Source organism: Ursus americanus, chromosome 9 (assembly GCF_024610735.1).
Source record: "Ursus americanus isolate L20-20 chromosome 9, mUrsAme1.1.p, whole genome shotgun sequence".
Classification (NCBI taxonomy): domain Eukaryota; kingdom Metazoa; phylum Chordata; class Mammalia; order Carnivora; family Ursidae; genus Ursus; species Ursus americanus.
The window spans coordinates 28,315,023-28,338,434 of record NC_142135.1 but is presented as its reverse complement, the minus strand read 5'-3'; the positions used below and the strand labels follow the sequence as shown (position 1 = coordinate 28,338,434).

The following is a 23,412-nucleotide window of genomic DNA, read 5'->3' as shown; positions in this document are numbered from 1 at the left end:
ACCGCTTCCTGGTGCCCCAACGCGGCAGCTCCCTCCCCCTTCCATTTATCTTCCGATATCTGTGCGCGGTTTTACGGCTCCCCGCTTTGTACCTCAATACTCAGTGCTGGAGATGTTCATTTGGTGAGATCCAGATGTATCTTCCTGCATCTCATGCTGATTCCATGGGTGTTCAGGCTGGTCTGGTACCTATCCAACTCGACTCAGGGGACCGGCTGAAAAAGTGGTCCCCTACTCCTCCGCCATCTTAACTCTCCAAAAATCAGAATAACTTTAAAGGTGGAATTCTGACATTCTCCTCTTAGTAAAGTTAATGGAATTTTACAACCTAAGAAATTAAATTCCCAACCACAATTATTTACACTGTCTTAAGCACTAAAATAGAATGCAAAGGAAATTGGACATAATTGTGCTTTTAATTATTTTAAACGATAATAGAGCAGATAAAGCTCTTCAACTGGAAGATCAAAATATTAGAGAAAGGTTGTATATCTTTTAAAAAGATGATTTGTGTAATTAGTGGTTAGAGAAATGTTGGTAAGATTTAAGTGCATTTATGCATAGTTATGCAGATTCAAATTGGTAAAATAATTTTTCTCAATATATTAATTTAAAGGTGGACAAAATACTATAAAGTATTACTCGATATAAATGCTCAGAAATGAAGAAATAAATGCTTGTAGTTGCAAGGAAGATACCTTGGGCTGAAGTTAGTCATCCTGGGCTTGAACTCTCAGAGGTTGAACCAGAACCAAATCTTCATTGTTTCTGCCTGCACCTCCAGGTGCGTAGCATCTGAAAAATCAAAGGTACTCAGTAAATTTTGGTGAATTTATCTGAGCTCAACTATTAAAAAGCTATTGCAGAAGTTTCTTTACATCCTGGCTTTGAGTTCCCATCTGTGAATTATTGATTTTGGACTAAATGATGCCTACCAAGCTTACCAACCTGTTACTGTTACCAGTCTATGATTGTCACCCAGTTACTCTTATTCTTAGCCTTCACATCCAATCCATAACCCAGATAGGTAGCCTCTTCCACCTAAATATCACTGGTATCTGTTCACATTTTCCAGTGCCATACTAATCAAAGCTTCCATTCTCTTATTTCTGAAAAATAAAATGCCCTATTATGTCCCTCTCTTCCAATCTTTACAAGAAGTCAGAGTGATGTTAAAATAAAAATTTAATCATGCATCACTCATGCAATAACTCTTTATTGGCTTCTCACTGACTTTAGTTTAAGGATCCAAGACCTAAACATCTCCTAAGAAGCCTATCATAATTTGGCTACTTTCTCTGCCTCTTGTCTCTTGTGACTCTTCCTTTTAAATTCTCCATGCTCTGGCATTCTTTATTTTCTCCATGCATTCCATGTACCATATTTCTTTCCTCTTCTATAAATCTTTCATAGATACTGTTTCTTCTGCCTGAAACTCTCTTACCTTCCCTTAGGTCTTAGACTTACAAACTCTCATTCATCTTTTAGGTCTCATCTCTAGACACTCAAACTAGATTAGGTCTCCATAATATTTATTCATATTCAATGTTATACTTCCGTTTTTGGAAAGATCATTATATTTCTGTGCATTCTGAACATTTTCCTCACATAGTATTAAAATGTATAGAGTCAGGGGCACCTGGGTGGCTCAGTCATTAAGCCTCTGCCTTTGGCTCAGGGCGTGATCCCGGCATTCTGAGATCGAGCCCCACATCAGGCTCTTCCGCTGGGAGCCTGCTTCTTCCTCTCCCACTCCCCCTGCTTGTGTTCCCTCTCTCTCTGGCTGTCTCTCTCTCTGCCAGATAAATAAATAAAATCTTTAAAAAAAAAATAAAATGTATAGAGTCAGGTATCATATCTATCTTGTTTACCATTGAATCCTAAGATTACAGAACAGATCCTATTATTTAGTCATTACTCAGTTTTTATTGATCAATTGGACTCTATGTCTTCTAAATTAGTGTTTTCTTTAAGTCATTGAATAAGGTCACCAATAGTCCACCAATAAGGCCAAAGAGAAAAGAATCACTTAGCATGATCCTCTGGTTTCTTATCCAGTTACATTCTTCTTCTTTACTAACCAAACCCAGAATTAGTCCAGGGCAGCAATGTGTACCTAATTCACAGTTCATCATCTCCCTGCCTTGCTTCTAAGAGTGGCCATTAAGTACTGGCTACTAAGACATTCTGCAGAGGGTTCCCCTTCCCAAATTAAGTCTTTACTTCGGCTTTTGCTTTACTTTGCCTTTTGTACTTCCCATTTTCCTAGGCTGAGTAAAAATGTAATGCTTGGAAGTAAAGCTGCCATCTTACCAGGATGAAAACTACATAGTAACTATGATAGAACAGTAAGATAGGATGAGCCTCATTCATTGCTAAATATCCTCCAGGCATGGCAGCATTCCTGAGGCACTGTCTTCTGGATTTGCTGTTACAAAAGAATAAGCTCTTCCAGGCGTCTGAGTGGCTCAGTTGGTTAAGCATCCAACTTTTGATTTCTGCTCAGGTCATGATCTCAGGGTCTTGAGCTCAAGCCCTGCATTGGCTTCCACAGTGGTAAGGGAGGCTGCTTATGATTCTCTCTCTCCCTCTGCCCCTCCCTCCTAAAAAAAATGTATAAGCTCCTTACTTATTTTCTCTCTAGAAGCTTAAACTTGCATCTGAACCCATTTCTAACTCATCCAGGCAATCACTTTGAAGAGATTATTGAGTGTGTAAAAAACAACAAACATGTTACAACTTTTCGGTATTTGAACCCAGCTCTGCCTCTTCTCAGTTGTGAGAACCTCTCATTAGTTTATCTATTAAATGAGAATAATGATATCATCTTGAAGAGTAAATATGAGTATTAAAAACCAACAACTGTAAAGATTTTAGCTCATGGTCTGATATAGTTGTTGCTCAATGAAACAAGAATTTCACTGCCTTTGAGAAAAAAAAAATGTATGCAGGATTTGTAGCCAAATAGAGCTTCTACCAATTACCTACTGTATAAGTCCATTAGAACGTTTGGAGACTCAATGTCGTGGTTGTAAAGTGAGGAGAATATTATCTACCCTAGAGAGATTTATGAGGATTACAGATAAAACAGTTAAAGTAGTAGATATTTAATGAGTGGCAGTTACCATTTAAGAGAAATAGAAATGCACAATACTATATCACCCTAGACTGTAGCAACTAGATTAAGATATTTGAATCTATACAGCACCTTTTCCGTAACAAATTTTTAAAAATTGATAATGTATTTAGTTTTCCTCTGTAGCATTAATTCTCCATTGGAGATTAGAGAGGAGGCCAAAAGCCTCTTTGAAAGTTTCAAGAACTCTACAGACCTTATCTACAGAAAAAAAAAACACATATACAGAAACTCTTTTGTTCAGTTTTAGGGAATTGTGGAGTCTCTTAAGTTCTGTGGGTCTCAAGATGGCATTACACACCCTAATTAAGAGTTCATGGAATTCCAAAGGGCCATCCTCATATGGTAATTACATATATGAAGCTGTCCTGTGGAATAAACTCTAAGACATATATCTTTATCTCATTGCTTTATCGGCATATCTACTCCAATGCATAGTAATCACATTATTCGAGAAGGATCCCCTTCAGCAAATTTGCATTTAGAAGTTTGCTTTGTACAGATTTATGCTTAGAAGTGTTAAGTTTCATTTAAACTTTATTAAAGGGGAAAAGAACAGAAGACATCTAGACAACAAGGGAAACTAAAATCAATAAGCTATAATCACATCTACAATGTGATCCAGTGTTCCACTCAGAAAAAGGACAAATAAAACTCTGAGTGATAACTCCTCAAGAAAGAATTATTGGAAGTAATTTCTGCCAAAATTTTGCTGAGATTACACATGGGACTGCCGGTAGTTACAGTTTATAAAGAATCTACTGCTACTTTGTGCTTAGGGCACAAGGTAGTCCTGGAGAAAAATGTTATTTCAGATTCCACAGGTCACATGATTTCACTATGACCTTGACCACATTATACAACCTTTGCTTTTTTCCTTCCTCCCCCCGCCAAAAAAAAAGAAATGTTTTTAATCTGCTCTATCCTGACCTAACACTTGATAGACAATAGATATGTGATGCGTCAGATATATGTTAAGCATTCCTTGGGTTTCAAAAAACAGTTGCATTGCATCAACTCACTATAGTAGCGAAGTCCTGGGAAGGAGGTAAGATTGAGATGAGTCATCTGGTTTAATTCAATAGGCTTGTCCTATCCACATGGTGTCAAGTCCCAGCCCTGCACAACTGTGTCCATCTCCCTGAGCGGTCTTTCCATCTTCTCTTTATCTTTGCCTTGTGGATGATGTTTATGATGACTTACACGGTCACCAGAACTAAGAAAAGACAAATAGCTTCTTTGTCATAGTCCTGTGTGTCTCAGTCTTTCCTACCTGTTTCGATGTATGTTTGCATTCACTTAATGTGTGGCAGTCACTCAGCTAGTTTCTCTCAATAGGAACAGCAGGATTTAGTAAAGGACATAAATACTCTAAGGAAAAGCAAACCTATCCTTTTGGGATTCAGGCTTTCTAGGAAAGCTTTGTTCAATAATGAGTTAAAAGTTAGTTGAAAGACATAAAAGACAGAATGGAAATTCCTCTTATTTATACTGGTGAAAATATTAGAACAAACTTAATAGGAACACATCAGAAAAAAATAATAGAAGAAAACTCTCCTAAGCTGAAGAAAGACCTGAATTTGAAAAATAAATTATTTTTGTAAAATCCACTCTCAGTTATACACTAGAGATCACAATGAAAGTTTAAAAATGCAAAATGTATGTGCCTGGGTGGCTCGGTCAGTTAAGCATCTGACTTTGGCTGGGGTCATGATCCCAGGGTCCTGGGATCAAGCACCGTGTCGGGCCCCCTGTTCAGTAGGGATCCTGCTTCTCCCTCTCCCTCTGCCCCCCTGCTCATGCTGTCTCTATCTCAAATAAATAAATATAAACTTAAAAAAAATAATAAAATAAAAATGCAAAATGTGATGTTATGTGAAAAAAGCAAAGTGAATAAAAGTGTATATGGAGTACCATTATCTAAGCAAGGTTGGGGGGAGATACTACACACACCACACTTGCATATACACACATATATGTTATACGCACACACTTGATTTTGTTTTTTAAAATGGAAGAATAGAATCTTTTTCTTAATGTTTATCTATTGTAGGAGGAAGCAACTAATTTCAACAAGGAGAGAAACTAACCTGTTTGTTGATTTTAGCTGAACACCATTTAACATCATTTTTTAAAAATTAAGTATTTTTAAATATCTAAAAATAAAATAAAAATCAAACAAATGAACCTAATTGTCTCACCATTTGGTGGCATAACTACACAGAGATGAACAATTCCAAATGACTTTGTGGTTCACACACTGGATTGTGTATCCCTCGTAGGATATAAACAAAGGACAAAAATAATTGAGAAAAATATTTGAGCTTTTTTTCAGTGGTCATATTCTTGCGGGTGATGTTGTTATTGTTATTCTGAGATTTTTGTGTGTGTATTTGGGGTAAATCAAGTGAATAATTATATTGTCACAAATTTTTGGCATTAAATAAAAAAGACGAGATTGTTACTAAAATTGATGAGATTAAAGAAAAATCTTCTGGTCCTGAATTTGAATAGAAAGTGTCACTATAAACCGAAAATGATATTTTTAATTTCTTAATTTATTTTAAAAATTTGTTAACAGCTTTATTTAGCTAGAATTCATATACAAAGAACTGCATGTGTTTAACGTGTACAATTTGGTGAGTATGAACATACACAAACACCCGTGATGCCATCACACAATCAAGGGACTAGACATATCCAATATCTCACAAAGTTTCTTTATGTCATTTTGGTTTCTGTTGTTCTTTGTTTATTTGTTTTGTGGTAAGACCACTTAATGCAATCTACCCTATTGGTACAAAGTTTCCGCTATGCTAGATGAATAAATTCTACAGCTCTGTTGTAAAGCATAGTGCCTCTAGTTAATATGGTATTGTATGCTTCAAAAGATTATTTTCTTTAAATGATATGAGCCTATTTCCTAGATCTGTTTACCAAAAAGGCTTCGAAGACCTAACTGGTGTAGTAGCAGTGACATCCTAGCATCAAATTGCAATCTTTAAATGACAATTTCTCTTTAAAAGAAACCAGGGCTCCTTAGAGAAATGACTTGATATCAATCTCATGCAAAAAGCGCATATGAGAAGGCTGCAATTTCTTGCCATACTACATATCCAAGATGCCGTCACCCACTACCAGGGTCATGTCAAAAAGACACAGGCGCCAACTTGAAGAGATTCCTGCTAGTCATATAAGAGATAACTGAGCATCAATAAAAAAAATAAATGCAATCCATTAAAAACATCAAACATGTTTAAATCTGTGGGTTCTTGATATCTCACACACACACACATGCACACAAGCTCACACTTATCACTTTTGAAGGATGTTAAGAGACCAAGTGTGCAACTACCTTGATGCCCCACCTCACACTCCCACAGAGACACCTCTGAGTGAAGCTTCAGGTGCACTGAAAGGAAAATCTCACGTGGGCTTATGTCTCACATTATGTTGACAGCAGCTTGCCTCAAGCTTGCAATGTGTCATTGCTTTCTGCCTCTTGTTCATACACAACTCAGAAACCTGAGGGAGTTAGCATTCCTTAGGACAGCCCTCACCGAGGAGGGATGAGAACTAATTGATGAATGCTAAGGACTCCTGCCTTCTGATTTCTGATACAAGTCTGAGAAGTGGTCTGCATTTTCCAGTGGTCCTCAGCAATGACCTTGATAGTGCCTTGCCTGTCTGTTGTCTTTCCTCCTTTCTTCATTTCCACAGACCACTCACATCTGCTCCAAGGGATTAATTCCAAAATAAACCACCTATACAAAAGTCTTGGCCCCAGGCTCTGCTTTCCCATGAAGGAAATCCAATATAGCTGTCTCATTCACTATTTTGAAAACTGGTAAGTAAAAGGAAAGACTCAAGTATATTTACTCCATCGTGTGTAATCTAGACCTAAAGAATAATCAAATAGTTGATAAAGGAAAGTTTCTCTTCATAGAATTATCCCAACTAATAAAGGAAGAGGTAATAGAATTTGAATACCACAGTTTTACAAGTACTAATGATTAATGGATTTTGGAATGAGCACCGATGGCTGATACCACAAAGGAGAAACAAGAAAATGTTAAAATGGTATCTGATGGAATTATACACCACCACGGTAAAGAAATCTTGTCACTCAAACAAACAACTCAGTCTGACCAGGGCCTCTTGAATCTAATTACCAATTTGCAGAAAATATAAAAGACAGAAGAATATATTTAAGTGACACTGTGACACCACAGAAGTGCAATCAACAAAACTTAAAATGTGGGAAACTCCACAGAACTAATGACTGTTTTGCTTAATAAAAATTTGTAAGAAAAAAGATAGAAATTAATAGCTCAAGAGATTTAGTAGACACATTAAATCAATAAATGCACCATACTTAGATACTAATACAAACTATTTTTTTAAAAGATGGTATGAGACAGGTGGATATGATTATATATTTAATGATATTGAACAGTTATTATTTATCTTTGAGATGTAATAATGATAACTGCATTATATTTAATAAAGAGTTATCCTTTAGAAATACATATTAAAATATTTACAGATGCAGTGATGGATTTGCTTCCAAATAATCAGGTATGGGAGTGGATGAGTGGATGGGGGTATGAGTAAAATAAGACTAGTCATGTATTGGTAATTGTTGAAGCTCAGTGGAAGATAATTCAAGTTTGTTACACCTATCTCTATACTTTTATATACATTCTAAATTTCCATACTAAATATTAAAACTGCATGAATACGTGTGTGAATGTGTATGTATACATATACATATCAACACCTGTTTAAAACATAAGGAGAAATTTTTATGGCATAAATGTATTAAATTTCATATATTTCCTTAGGCTTTAAACGATTAAGTAGACAACTAACTATTGATAGATGAATAATATAATTATAAATACTATGAATAATATTAACTTATCTAATATCTAACTTTGACCACATAAAGACTGTATTTCCTTTCTTAACAAAAGTATGATAGCTACAGTAATTAACTGTAATTTCAGATGCAAAATCTGTACAAAGCACATCCTATAATCACAAAGCAATAAAATTTAAATGTATTATAAATAGTTGCATAAAAAATTTAAGACACTATTCCAAATCATTCTTGGATCAGTCTATTATAGATCATTTAGAATATGTCGCTAATGGACACTTCATAAAAAAATAGTATGGAATGTGGCCAAAGCAACAATGTTTGGGATAGAACCTGTGGCCTTAAATTCATAGATTGTTAAAGAAGAAAAAACTAATTATGTGAACTTAGACTTTCTTTTCCTCTTTTTGTGAATAACAGAATATATCCTTAACTTAAAAAATTTCACTAGGAAATCTTACATATGAATAAAGGTTAAATCAGAATCTTAAAATTAGATCTAGCAGAACAATATAATGAAAATGATAAATCAAGAAATTAATGCTAATTTAAATTTGAGAGATTTATTGATGTAATTTATTATAGAAATAGGTAAGTGAGAATCATGAGACCATTGATATAATTTCAACAGACTAAAATGTCACTTTGTAACATTGAATATCTCAAAAACAATTCAGTAATTTTATAATCCAATGATAATCCCATAATAAATTTTTTTAGAATTCTCTTTCAAGCAAATAGAAAAAACCAGGTTTTAATGGTGAAGCATTTTAAATACCTTATTAAAATTACAAACCATAGCAAAGATGCTGTCAGTAATATCTTATGAATATTTGCCAATCTAATATGCAATTTAAAAAGAAAATGATATATCAATTCAAGATAGGTTGTAGATCTTAGTGTGAAAGATTATATAATAAACTTTTTTTAAAAAGGCAGAGGAAAACATCTTCATGACTTTTAGTATGTGTAGTAGTCATGGTTCTCCAGAGAACCAGAACCAACAGGAGATATAGATATAAATATATTTATGTATATGTTTATAGATGTACACGTATATGTAAAACAAAATCATGATAGATGAGAAAAACAAAAGGAAATTATATGTCTGATATCTGTGGGGAAAAACTTTTGTGAAGCATAAAAATAAATAAGTTCTAAAAGAACTTTGATATATGTACACAAAAAAAGTACTCTGTAAAAATTCTATAAAACTTCAATATAAAAAGCAACATAAAGGAAAACAGCAGAAACATAACTCGAGAGAAAATATTTGCAATATATATGGAGCAAATAGTTAATCTTCTACTCTGTATAGAGCTCCAACATTAAATGAGAAAATGGGCTTATGAACATAATTCAGAGAAGGAGAAATGTAAACAGATATTAAGCTTGAAACCGTGTTCAACTTTACTAATAATCAAAAAGTGCTAAGTTTAAAACTCTGTCTAGGAAAATGCTGCTAAGGCCAATGTCAGGAAATTACTGCCTGTACTCTCTTCTAGGATTTTTATAGTTCGAAGGTCTCATATTTAGATCTTTAATCCATTTTGAGTTTATTTTTGTGTATGGTGTTAGAAAGTGTCTAGTTTCATTCTGTTACATGTAGCTGTCCTATTTTTCCAGTGCCAGTTACTAAAGATACTGTCTTTTCCCTTTGTATATTCTTGCCTCCTTTATGATAGATTAATTGACCGTGTAATCATAGACTCATTTCTGGAGTTGCTGTTCTGTTCCATTGTTCTATGTGCCTCCTTTGTGGCAGTACCATACTGTTTTGTAGCATACTACAGCTTTGTAGTATATCTTAAAATCTGGCTTTGTTCTTCTTTCTCAAGATTGCTTTGGCTGTTTGAGGTCTTCTGTGGTTCCATAAAAATTTTAGGATTATTTGTTCTAGTCCTGTAAGAAATGCTATTGGTATTTTTCTAGATGTCTCCTCAGGCAAGAAAAAAACAAAATTAAACTATTGGGACTACATCAAAATAAAAAAGCCTTTGGGCAATGAAGGAAACCATCAACAAAACAAAAAGACAACTTACTGAATGGGAGAAGATATTTACAAATGACATATCCAATCAGGGGTTAATATCCAAAATATATAAAGAACGTATACAACTCAACACCAAAAATATATATGTATAAACAATTCAATTAAGAAATGCACAGAGGACTTGAATGAACATTTTTCCAAAGAAGATATTGAGAGGGCCAACAAACACATGAACAGATGTTCAGCATCACTAATCATCTGGGAAATGTAAATCAAAACCACAACAAGCTATCACCAGAATGGCTAAAATCAAAATGACAAGAAATAACAAGTGTTGGTGAGGATTTACAGAAAAAGGAACCCTCATGCACTGTTGGTGGGAATGCGAATTGGGACAGCCACTATAGAAAACAGTATGGAGGCTCCTCAAAAAATCAAAAATAGATCCAGTAATTCTACTACTGGGTAGTTACCCAAAGAAAATTAAAATATTAATTTGAAAAGATATATGCACTCCTGTGTTTATTGCAGCATTATTTACAATAGCTGAGATATGGAAGTACCTAAGTGTCCATCAATAGATAAGAAAGATTTCAATGGATGGATAAGGAAGATGTGGTATATACATATATAGGAATATTATGCAACCATAAAAAAGGATGAGGTCCTGCCTTTTGAAACAACATGGACAGACCTGGAGGGTATTATGCTAAGTGAAATAAGTCATACTGAGAAAGACAAATATCATATGATTCCCCTCATAAGTGGAATCTAAAAAAAAAAGAAAACAAAACAAATGAATAAATAAACAAAAAGCAGAATGAGACCTTAAATACAGAGAACAAACTCATGATTGCTGGTGGGGTTGGGGGGAGTGGAGGGTGGGGCACAATGGGTAAAGGGGAGTGGGAGATACAGGCCTCCAGTTATGGAATGAATAAGTCATAGGAATAAAAGTCACAGTGTAAAGAATACAGTCAATGATATTGTAATAGAGATATAATGGGACAGATGGTAAGTACACTTATAGTGAATACAGCATAATGTATAAACTTATTAAATCACAAAGTTGTACACCTGAAACTAATGTAATTTTTTGTGTCAACTATACTCAGATAAAAAAATTATAACTAAATAGTTTTAAAAGATAGGGGTGCCTGGCTGACTCAGATGGTAGACTCTTGATCTAGGGGTTGTGAGTTTGAGCCCCATGTTGGGTGTAGAGATTACTTTAAAAATATTTTTAGAAAATTTTTTTCTAAAGATTTTTTATTTATTTGACAGAGAGAGACACAGCAAGAGAGGGAACATAAGCAGGGGGAGTGGGAGAGGGAGAAGCAGGCTTCCCGCTGAGCAGGGAGCCCAACTCAGGGCTCGATCCCAGGACCCTGGGATCATGACCTGAGCTGAAGGCAGACGCAACGACTGAGCCACCCAGGTGCCCCTAAAAATAAAAGAAAATCTTAAAAAAAAAAAAAAAAGATGAGTTCTTCAGGAGGGTGGGTAGAATGGGCAGTTTTATGTATTTTCTGTAGAGTGTAATTTGTTAGTATCAAGTATATACCAACTATGAAAATGACAGTGACCTTTACTGAAATTTTATTTGTAATACCTGCATTTTGGAAATACTGTCACTTTTTAAGAATAAAGGATAAGAAATTGAAATGTTAAGTGTTTAAGTATGCACCCATTAAAAATAAGTTTTGGAATAATATTCAACAGTATGAAGACCCGTTCTCATTCTACTATGAGTAAAAAAAAAGCAAATTATAAATCTTTGCCTATAAGGCCTTTTCTGAATTTTTTAAAAAATTAAAACAAAACAAAAACCAAAAAATATTGACACATACAGATAGAAAAAATATTGAAAGGATATATACTAAAATGTTAAGTTTCATTGTTGGAAGTACATAATGTTAACCTCTTTTGCCTTTAATTTTATATGACAGCTATTTTTAATTTTGGAAATAGAAACAGGTTAAAAACTTTACAAAAGTAAGTGAAAATTGTGGTCATTTGAAAATTAAGAAATAGAATAAAAATTTATAAAGCAAGAATATGGAAATCATAAAGATATGAGTAAATGAATATAAAAACAAATGAAGCAAAACTTCCTCAAACAGATTAATAAATTCAAAAACAAATTCCTGGAAATATTGAAAAAAAAGATATATATAATCAAATACAACTGAAAGAAACCCAATGAGAAGAGGAAAAGTCCAGATAAAGATATTTTAATTAGAATAGTACCTGGAACATAAAATCCTCTAAGTGTTTGAGGAATGTGTTGCATGAGAACTATGTACAGCACATGCTTACATACTTGAATATCTCAAATTAAATGGACATTTTAGAAAGAAAAACATATATGTCAAATTTGACTCACAGTGAAATTGAAAAACAAAAAAAAATAACAATAACCTAAATTGTAAAACATTTCTAAAATTACTTTCAAAAAATACTCAGTCCAGTTATTTGAATCTGTTACTTCTTTCAAGGTTCCAGAAAGCAAATACTCTTCATGATAAAATTTGTATGATACTCAAGTTCCTAGAAAAGCATGAAACCTTTCTAATGCATTTTTATTAAATTAGTCATAACCTTGACACCAAAATCTGGCAGATAAAGCACCCTACACAGCTGTGTGCGAGAACAGCTGTCTCTTCTATTTTTGTTAAGAATGTTCTCTGTCTACCCTACCCCATGACACTAACTCCGTGCCCAATTCCACTGCATCACTTGGGGTCCCATCAGGTAACAGATGGCAGAGCTGAGAACTTGGAACTTGGAGGAGGCTTTCTAATGAGGGAACTGTTTACTGAGGTGTGGCAGGATTAAGGGAAGAACACGTGATTTTGAGGCACATAGGAACTAGCAATATTTGGAAGCATTTATGGCTCACAGGCCTGGGAAGGGAAAAATGAGGAAAAGGTGTTAGAGCTCTGTTAAGAGCTGAGGTCATGGAAGAGGGGCTGATTGACAGAAACTGTATTTTGGAGAGATGTAGTCACAAGCAAAACGCCAGCAACACCAAGGAGGAAATGGAGGAGGGAAACCACTACACTAAATTCTTCGCCTTCTCCTGTCTTCCAGACTTGTGAGTGCTTTTCGTTGGCTGACCCCACAAGAAGGCTGACGGCCAAGGAGCCCAGGTGATAGTGATGGGCACAGAGCAGGAAGGATGAGGGCCAAGAATCAATGAGGGAGCGCTGTCAAAGAGAACAATGGGACATTCCCCCTGACCACTTCCACCACTTTCTTTCAGAGCTGTGGCAAGGAGAAATTGTCTAGGGACCTGGCAGGGTAAGTGTTTATGATCAAAGCCTGAACACCTTCCTTGCTCTGAGACATTCTCAGAAATATTCCCCAAACTTTTTTTCACCCAACCTTAGCCACGTATCCCGACATTCTTGCCTCCAGCAACTGTACCACCTCTGAAATACTGATTTCAGGCATTCCACGCTCTGACTTGCATTTATAATCTATTATCTCTACCCAAAGATGACACATCCAAAAAATTCTTCCAACTACTGAAGTATGTGTTCTGCAACACATACGCCCCCACACACATACATGCTCCCTTGCAAACAGATTTACTGTTCACCACTGTTTTTCTGTCCTTGCTTCCCTGTTAGAGTCTTTGATCCCAGGATTTTAACCCCTCTCTTAAGAAACACCTTCAACTATCTGGCTTCTGGCTTCCTTTGGATCTCATTGGCAAGAACTATAAAGTGTTTAACTATGTTCACTACTTGCAAGTTAGCAAGTTAACCTGCCATGATTCATGGATGCTGGCAGAAGACACAGCCTCCTGGATCAGAGATAAAGAGTTTATTCCTCAGCAATAGTGGTAGCCAGATTCTCAGCATTTTTCCTCTGATTCCCTGAGCCTCAGTTCCCACAGGGTGACACCAAGAGGGCTGGATGACACCTGCACATTCAGTGGGCTGCATTACAGGACAGGAGCCCTAATCTTAGGGAACCTGAATCATGTGTAATGGGCAGGAAATATGTCCATTATATTCAAGACATTATGTTTATTTTGCTGGAGAGTAAGCATTCCAGCCTTTTTTACTCTGGAGGGAGTCTATTATTGCTATTTTCTGAGCCCTTTCACTACACAAACATCTCTGGAAAGGTAGTCCAGGACAAATTATAGTCAGTGCTTCCACTCACGGTCTGTGTAGAAATGCAATAATGCTATGGAGAATTTCCCCCCCAAATTCATCTGTGCCTGTATCCAAGCAGTCAGAGAAACTGCTAGAGAAGTCAACCAGTTAAACTGAGAGGTCTCTTTCTCTTGCATCACCACCCTGTCCTTTTTTAGTGGATTATGACCATCGGCCTCAAACTCTTCCATTTTTCACTATAAAAATATAAACCCAGCTTCCCCTCTGTCTATTAATGTCTCTGCTTTCCTTTGGAGCAAAACTTCCTCAAACAGATTGATTATACTCATTCTTTCTGATTCTTTACCTTTGCTTTATTCTATTGGTCTCTCTGTCCAATATTTTTTTTCCTTAAAGAGTTATTTATTTATTTATTTATTTATTTATTTATTTATTTAAGAGAGCCAGGGTGGAGGCAGAGGAAGAGGGAGAGAGAACATCTCAAGCAGACTCTGAGCTGAGCTCAGAGCCCAACTCAAGGCTCAGTCCCACAACCCTGAGATCATGACCTGAGCCAAAATCAAGATTAGGATGCGTAACCAACTGAGCCACCCAGGTGCCCCTCTGTGTCCAATATTTTTAAATGATTTTTGTCAAGTAAAGCATGTTGCCAAATTATAGAGTTTCTCCTACTTCATCTGAACCTACCTAAACATTTTCAAAATAACCAACATCCTTGGGGTGCCTGGGTGGTAGCTCAGTTAATGAAGTGTCTGACTTCGGCATCATGATGTCAGGGTCCTGGGATGGAGCCCCAGGTCAGGCTCCCTGCTCAGGGGGAAGCCTGCTTCTCCCTCTCCCCCAGCCTGTCCCCACTGCTCATGCTCTCTCTCACAAATAAATAAATAAAATCCTTTTTTTTAAGAATAACCAACATCCTTTCTTAAAAAAACATCCTCTCTTAACCTTGCTTCTGCGAGATGAGACTTACCTCTCTGAATATTCCTTTTTAGTTTTATTTTCTTTCTTTCTTTCTTTTTTTCTTTCTTTATTTCTCTGAATGTTCCCTTTCAATGTTCTTTACTGGAACTTTCTTCTTTGTGTACAGGGCTGGGGAGTCACACAGGGCTGTCCACCCCTCTTTGATGGGCCTCAAACTTGGTTTAATGATCTGTTGTCACCATCTTGAAATTTTTAATAATTTTTGAACAAAGGGCTCTGCATTTCTATTTTGCACCGAACCCCACAAATGACAAGGCAGGCCCTATGGTAGGGCTTCAAGGCTGTCTTCTCTCTCCAGATTCACTTCTGAGGTAATTTTATCTAGTTTGAGGGTTTTAAATACTATCTTTATTCTGGTCACCCCCATAAGTTTTATTACAGCACAAAAGTTTCCCCAGAGTTGCTCATGTAGGTCACATATCTCCTCTTGGGTGACTAATGCCCATCTCAAATTTTTATGTCCAAATAAAAGTTCTTAATTTCCCCTTCTCTGCAAAATTTCCCTCCTCAGGTTCCCCTACCTGTGAATGACACTACTCTTCGTTAAATTACTGAAGTCCCAAGCCCAGGCATCCTCCTTCATGGGTCCCATTTCTCAGCCCCCATAGAACCCATAGCCAAGTCCTGGCAGTTCTACCTCTAATTTGTACCTTGAGTCTGTTTACACCCGATATATCCGTTGCTCCCATTGCCTGGTCCATGTCATGGCTGTTTGTCCTTAGACAACTATAGTAGCTTCCTTCCTTGTATTCTTTTCTCCGTTTTTCTCTCCCATTTATTCGCCCTAGAAAGGCAAAATCTTTTTTGTTTGTTTGTTTGCTTATTTTCTTAAATTTTGTATTTTAACACAATGCAGAATTACAGACAAATAGCAAAAGCAGTATAAAAAATTACATATATCCAAGATTTCCCAAACATTTGACCACATTTGTTTTATCAATCTCTCTCACATATATAGAATAATTAATATATGTTACATATGTACATAAATATGCATATATATAATTCTCTACTGTTAGTTTTCCCAAAATATCATTTGAGAGCTCACAGATATGATACCCATTTACCCCTAAACACGGCAGTGTGGATTTCCCTAAAACAAGAATATGCTCTCAGTTAACAATCAAGAAATTCTCTCTGATACAATGCTATTATGTAATCTACAGGCCTAACCAAATTTAGCCCATTGTTCTAGTAATAACTTATAGAAAAACTTTCTTTTCTGGTCCAGGAACTAGGCCAGAATTCATTTTGCATTCAGTTGTCATTTTTCTCTATTTACTTTAATCCAGAACACTTTGTCCTGCCAAAAAATAAGAAAGTGCTCAAGGAATGATGGAGACATGTCAAAGGACACAGGTGCCAGCTTAAAGAGGCTACTGTCGGTCAAATCTGGGACAACTAGAGCATCAAAACAACTCATTATAATAACAGATTGTGTCCCATTGAATAAAATAAGAATCCGTGAGCCCATACTGCTCAAAAAAATAAGCCAATAAATAAATAAATGGAAGAAAGGAGAAAGCCCTTCTCTAAGTAGAATGTCAACATATGGATATGGAAGAAGTAATGGCATTTGCAAATCATCAGTGAACAGAGCACTATATGCTCAGTGCTGTGCTGGGTGCTAGGGATAAACATTGTCCAAAAGAAGACACTGTCGTGGAGATAATAAGACAATGTCCAAACCTCTGAGGCTTTGCACATAAAGGCCCTTCTGGCCTGGTCCCCATTGGGTATCTCCAGTCCAATCTTGTATAACTCTCTCATCACTCTTTACTACGGCCATGTTCAACTCATTTCAGTTTCCCTCCTGTCCTGCAGTTTCACACACCTTCTCTTTGCACACACCAATCTCTTTAATTTCCTTCTCTGTGCTCCCTCCCATTTGCAGCTTGCTACCAAATGTTACTTCTTCCAGAAACCCTTCCTCACTTTTCCATTACTTGTACTACAAATCTCCTTACAATATGACTTAAATCCTCTTCTCTGTCCTATAACACTATCTCCCCTGTATTTTAATCGTTGCTTTATTATTTTTCCAACCACTAGATTGTAAGCTTCTTTTTCCTTGATAGACTTTATTTTTAGAGAAATTTTAGGTTTAAAGAAAAAATGAGCAGAAAGTATAGGGAGTTCCCATAAACTCCTTCTCTTCTCCCTCACCCTTAGTTTCCCCTGTTCTAAACATCTTGCATTAACGCAATACATTTATTACAATTGATGAACCAATATTGATACATTATTTTTACCTAAAGTCAATAGTTCACATTAGGATTCACTTTTTCGTGTTGTACAGTTCTATGGCTTCCCCAACTGTAAGCGTCTTGAGGATAATGATTTCCAGGGACAGAATAGTACTTGGTATATTGTAGTTCATGAAAACACTTGCTGGCTGGCTGAATGAATGAGTGAATGAATGAATAGAAGCAGAGCCAAAATCTAGAATAAAGGAGAATCCAGATTTAATGGACATGTGTCATTCTGGGCTTGCCCAAATCTCTTTTCATTACCTCCTCCACTTTTTGAAAGTTACCCCACATTGTGAATCTCAATATAATAAAAACCTAATTTCCCACCCTTACTAGCCTCTAAGGTACAAATGTATGATATATGCTTAGCTAATAAGATATGCTTGTGTAAAATTTTGGCTCAGAAATAAGCTATGGAAGAAATAGGTGAGGTTCTAAATATTTGTTCTGTTGGCTTAAGTGGCAGGAGAGGCAGTAAGGATACGGGTGGGTTGTAGCAATAGTCCCTGTACCAAGTAAGTACTGTGGTATCCTGAGAAGTGACCATTAGCCTAAATACTGCTCCTCCTACTGTTCCAGTGACTCTGAGATTTTCTGCATCCCTTAATAAATCTCTTTCTCTTTCAAGCAGCTGGAGTAGATTCTGTTGTCTGCAACAGGGGGAGAACGTATATCATGAAAGAGGACTATTCTGTATAAAACATTTGTTTTGATGAAGTGGAGAGTACACCTGATTTTGTTCTAAATGGTGGGTAGCATTTGAGTTTGATAAAATGCAGAAAAAGCAGTCTAGGGGAAGCAGGGACACATAAGTGGGAAAGTGCAAAACACATGTGGGGACTGAGTAGTTTCATTTGGCCAGAGTAGCACAGAGGAGAAAAAGCTGGAGAAGAAAATAAAAAGATGGGTTTGGACCAGATTTGTAAGGTATCAAGTGGCAGAATAAGAACTTTATTTTAAAATAAAATAATCAGTTAGTTCACTGTGTGTTAATGGAAGCCAGCTATTTCTCAGTTGCTTAGGATTACTCTATTTCTGTATCACATAGAGGAGGATGTAAATTTAGCCATTCCTGGTTTCTGCTATAAATATCTCTCTAACTGACCATATAACAAAAGACCATATATTCAGGACCACCAGGCCAAATTCAGCCTGCCACCATCTTTTATTTGGGAAGTTCAGTTTATTTCTAATGAATTTGAATTTGGCTGTCTTTAGGAGAGATTTGAGCTATTTAATTTGGAATTGCAACCATAGCTCTAATTCTGGAACTACTTGCCTTAATTAATGTAATTTAAACATTTATGACGGAGTAAATCCTGCATGTCCGTTTACCTTTGCTCAGGCAAAAATTATATGCACAGAATCTAACACAGAGCAGTCATCCAACACATACTTTTTGAAAGAATGAGTTTATTTGACTATTGAATAGCTTTTGGGTCTGGATGAACTTCTTTTGAGGCAGCCAAATTTGCATCGGAGATACCAGAGCCTGGTCTGCTGAGGTTAAGGTGCTTCTAATATGTTTGATGGATATACCATGTAGACGTCCTGATCTTTGAGACTTATACTGTGTCTTTTATATCGAAGAAACCTGTGAAGTGAGGAAAATAACATGTAATGTGTCCAAATGTTCACTCTTTGTCTGAAAAGTTGTATTACATGTTATCTTACTGAATTTTAGCAAAAATCCTATTTAGTATGTATTAATGCATCCATTTTATATTGGATGAAATGGAAGTTCGGAGATACTAAGGGATTTTCTCAGCTCACACAATCACTAAGCAGACAAATTGGACTTCAAACGCAAATCTTTTGTTTTATCCCTAAGGACAGTTTTGCTCCTCTTGTTTTCTGATTAATTAGGACAGATGTATGCAGCCATTTACAAGGGGATGCATCCAAAGCGTTACCTGCCCTGCTGAGATGGACTTGAGCATATGAGGAAAAGTAGATCTATCCAACCGTTCACCCACCAACTCACCCTTCTGTGCATCCATCACAGACAAGGTAGCTGAGAATCCCTCTCTCAACTTCTGCGTCTCTCAGCCTGCATATCTTCTGACTTCTTTCCTATTTCAAATTCCAAAGATATTTCTAAGCACTTGCTCCTGTCCTAGACAAGTTTATATACCAAATATTATGTGGAGGGTTGAGAGAAGGGGCACAGAAGTAGTTTCTTCCAGGCTTTGTCCCTTCTAGGACTATCTCTGGGCCTCTAATAGAAGAGAGCTAATGTGAAAAGAAAATACCAAAAAAACAGAAATGTCTTCACTACTTGATTTTGAATAACCCATGGGGATTAGTATTCAACCATATTCTAGAATAAGCCAGTGATGCAATAGTTTCTTGAAAGCCTGAATCACATACACAAGTAAAATGTGAATTCAGTCCCACAGTTGTCCTGTTTATTAGGGTTTCCCTTTTAGAACACTAATGTTGCCAGTTAAGAAAATCCCTTTCATCAACAAGAAAGCAGAGACTCAAAATATGTCTGTTTAAAAAATATTTTGGACCAATATTACTATGTTAATGTTTTGTCTTGATTATAGTAGTATATGGTAAATTGAACTCAACCAGCATTTCTACTCTCAAAGAGTTGACTTGAATCCATCAGCCTGTTCTAATTTTTTAGCCATATAATTTCTTTTAAATTGGGTCCCAGGTGGGTGCCTAAATACTTCTTCAGGCCTAATGAATGTTCTTTTAGACCATTCTTAAATGCAACTGGTTCCCATATATTTAAACTACTACCTCAAAAAACAGAGAGTAAAAACATTAAATGCTAGAAACTGAATTCTTAAAAGAACTTGAAAGCCCATTCTGGGTTACTTTAGATATACCTGCTGGGAATAGAGCAGAGGACACAGAGGCCTATTGGGCAGGTGGCTCTCCTAAATGGAGCTTATTAAACCACATTCGTGACTATTAAAGTTAAGGCGACAGGGTTTATAGATGGAGCCTTTTCAGAAATATTGTCTGTGAAACTTGGCAGAGTATTTACCAAAATCTCATAGAATATACTTGAAGATGAGATAAAGACTGAATCTGAGGGAAAAAATGCATAGTTGATAGAACAACTATGCTCAAAATGTGAACACTGGAGTTTTTTTTCTATCTCTTAACTCAGATGCATCTCACACAGGCCATGTTTTACCAGGACAATTTCCTACTAAATCCCAAAGGGCAGATTTACACTTAGTTGTCATTGTTTCACTTCATCATATATGAAGAGACAAGATTTGATCCTTCCGAAACTAAATATATATAAAGCAGATTGATCTGGCAAAATACCTCTGGTTTATTTTGCTTTTTCACCAAAACATTCTGTCTGGGCCATGCATATATCAGTGGGACCTCGCTTCTGCCCTGCTACAGAAGGGTGCTCTTGAACCAAAACTTCACGGACACAGAATGAACCTTGCTTTACTTCTCCCAGGGCTTCACAAAAAGAGTCGTCCTCCAAGCAGGCTGTCTGATCCATCCACAAAGACAACTTTATCTTTTTTTTTTTTTAAAGTAAACTCTGTGCCCAAAGTGAGACTTGAACTCATCACCCTGAGATTGAGTCACATGCGCTTCTGATGGAGACAGCCAGGTGCCCCAAAGACAACTTTTTTTAAACCACCTTTTACCAAGTACCTTCCATGGACCAGGCACTGCGGTCAGTACTGTACAAATGGGCTTTCATTTAATCTTCACACAATTCAGTGAGTTAAGTATTATGTCTTCAAAAATTTTGAAAGCGTGGCACTGAGAGGTTTCAATCGTTTATACTGATAACTCGGGAACTAAGGGGCAGAGTTTATTAGCTGAACACAGTGAATGATAAACCATGTACGTTTAACCATGAAGCTGCAATGACTTCCCAGAAGAAATTGAGCCTGTGCATGAGAAGCCGTCAGATGCCTTGAAGATTCCCCCGGGGAAATGCAACTCTAGCAGCTAAGACGGCAGCACGACAGGCGGGTGCTTTAGAGAGGTTTCTTGTTGGGTCACCCGATGTTAGATAGACTTTTTGTGATCTTGCAATGTTGGTCAAGCTCCGAAGGCCATTAGCAGTCGGCTCCAGACCATCTATGCATAACCTGCCAAGACACTCCGACTCCAGTTCTGTGATGCTCAGTCCCTCGCTTGTCCCCAGCCTATATAAAGAAGATGAGTGTAAGGAAGTTGGTGTGAAGCCCTACAGGGACGATTCTTTAGAGGACAGCTGCGAGACTGTTGCCAGACTTCGCCGCCACTGCCCTTTCCAAGCCCTGGGAAGGTGATTTCAAAGGAACCAGTTTAAAATTTTTTCACAGTTCTTAGAGAAATCTAAGCCTGAAGGTAAGAAGCTGGCCAGTCTGCAGTGAAATGGGCTTTCTGGAGCTGTCTACACTCTCCCAACAATGGGGCTGCTGTGGACTTGAACTCCTGGGAACTCCCTGAGGAGTGTGCTGATCCCAGCTAAGGCACAGAGCCCTCAACCCGTGGAGCAATTGCCTACATCAAGGAAACTGCTGGGGGGACCTCTAGAGCGGAGAGGAGACCACTTCCAAATACCCACAAAAGCACCAATCAATAAAGAATGATTAGGGGTCGAGGAGCCTGGGTGGCTCAGTCAGTTAAGCATCCTTGGTTTCAGCGCAAGTGTGAGCTCAGGGTCATGAGAGCCAGCCCCTCCTCTGCACTCAGTGGGGAGTCTGCTTCCCTTCTCCCTCTTTCTCTGCCCCTCCCCCTGCTTATGGGCACACTCTCTCTCTTTAAAGTAAATAAATAAATCGTAAAAAAAAAAAAAAAAGAATGATTAGGTGTCTGACATCCCAGAGAGCAAAGTGATGAGTGAAACTGTACCCATCAAACACTCCCTCCCTCCTTTTCTCTGCCATGCCATAGCCCTTCCCCTTCCCCTCCAGCCTTTGATGCAGAATTGTAAGTGGGGAGAAAAAGCAGCCAGGCAGTTTGGGGGAAAGGTGGAGAAGTGGCTAACCCTGCCCTCTCCTCCACTGCAGGTTGCTAGCCTGGGCTGAGGCCAAGGAGTGGGATGGGGTGGAATATAGAAGTTTTAAATTGAAGGAGGGTTTGGAGTTCTAACATTAGGTTCGATTGGATAGTTTATTATCTTAAAAATTAAGACTTTTCATGTTACTATTTAGAATGTGCACAGAAGCTGTGGAATCTAGGTAAAACTTCACTCAGGAACAGGGTAGACACAAGCCAATAGAGTGGGTTTGCAGATGCAGTGGTGTGGAAACAGGAAATAATGATAAAATGCACCCCTAAAGATTATAACTTATTTTAGAAACTGGCTAGAATTTGAAAAAATCCTTGATCAGTTCTTCACATACCAAGACCCCAGCTCTGCTCTTAGTTACCTGACCACTCCCCGTATTCACTAGATTCGGTTTTTGACTCTGCCTTACTCCTTCCCTTATATTTTATATTCTCTTATATTTTCTTGATTTCCACCTTTGGTTTTCTGGCTCTTTCTCTCTCCCTGCTGCTTCAATTACCTGATTCTATTCATCTCAGAGTTTACAGTCTGATTTTACAAAATCAAATCCATTATTCTCATTATTGACCCATACCTGGAGGTGAGTCTAGTTCCTGGTCTTAACTCCTTCCATTTTCTTCTGTCCCCCAAAATTCATTAATTGGATTATTCTCAGACATGACCAGAGAAATGGCATTCAAGTGATAAAAAATAAACTGGCCAAACCAGCACAATGACCTGTTCAACCTTCCATCAAGGAGGGGTATGAATAATTCCTGAAGAATCACTTTCTAATATATTTTCCCACTTGTTTTTTTTTTCCTAATGTGTTATTCCATTTTTACCATGAAAAGAGTTACCTTTGCACCTTCAAATAAACAAATGTTTACCATTCACTTAGCTTCTGTAATAGACTGATACTTTCATATAATCATTTCTAACCTCAGGATACCATCTTGTTCGAGCAGGCATTATTTTGCTTGTCAAACAGATAAGGAAATTGACTCAGAGAGTTTTCATCACTGGCCTAGTTCCTGACAGAGCTAGAATTCAATTCCATATT

General features: G+C 37.0%; 1 protein-coding gene across 9 annotated transcripts in view; it reads left to right on the top strand.

Moving 5' to 3' along the window:
• EMC2 (ER membrane protein complex subunit 2) overlaps positions 1-23,412 on the top strand; it is a 540,022-nt gene that overhangs the window by 496,362 nt on the left and 20,248 nt on the right. For 5 of the 9 annotated variants that reach the window (XR_015725757.1, XR_015725760.1, XR_015725753.1 and 2 more), the window contains 3 exons: positions 13,105-13,314; positions 18,006-18,122; positions 19,241-19,384. The gene's annotated coding sequence lies outside the window, so the exon portion shown is untranslated. Of the gene's footprint in view, positions 1-6,856; positions 6,984-13,104; positions 13,315-18,002; positions 18,123-19,240; positions 19,385-20,813; positions 22,161-23,412 lie in introns of those variants that run through there. The other 4 variants (XR_015725754.1, XR_015725761.1, XR_015725759.1 and 1 more) reach the window with 4 other exon arrangements.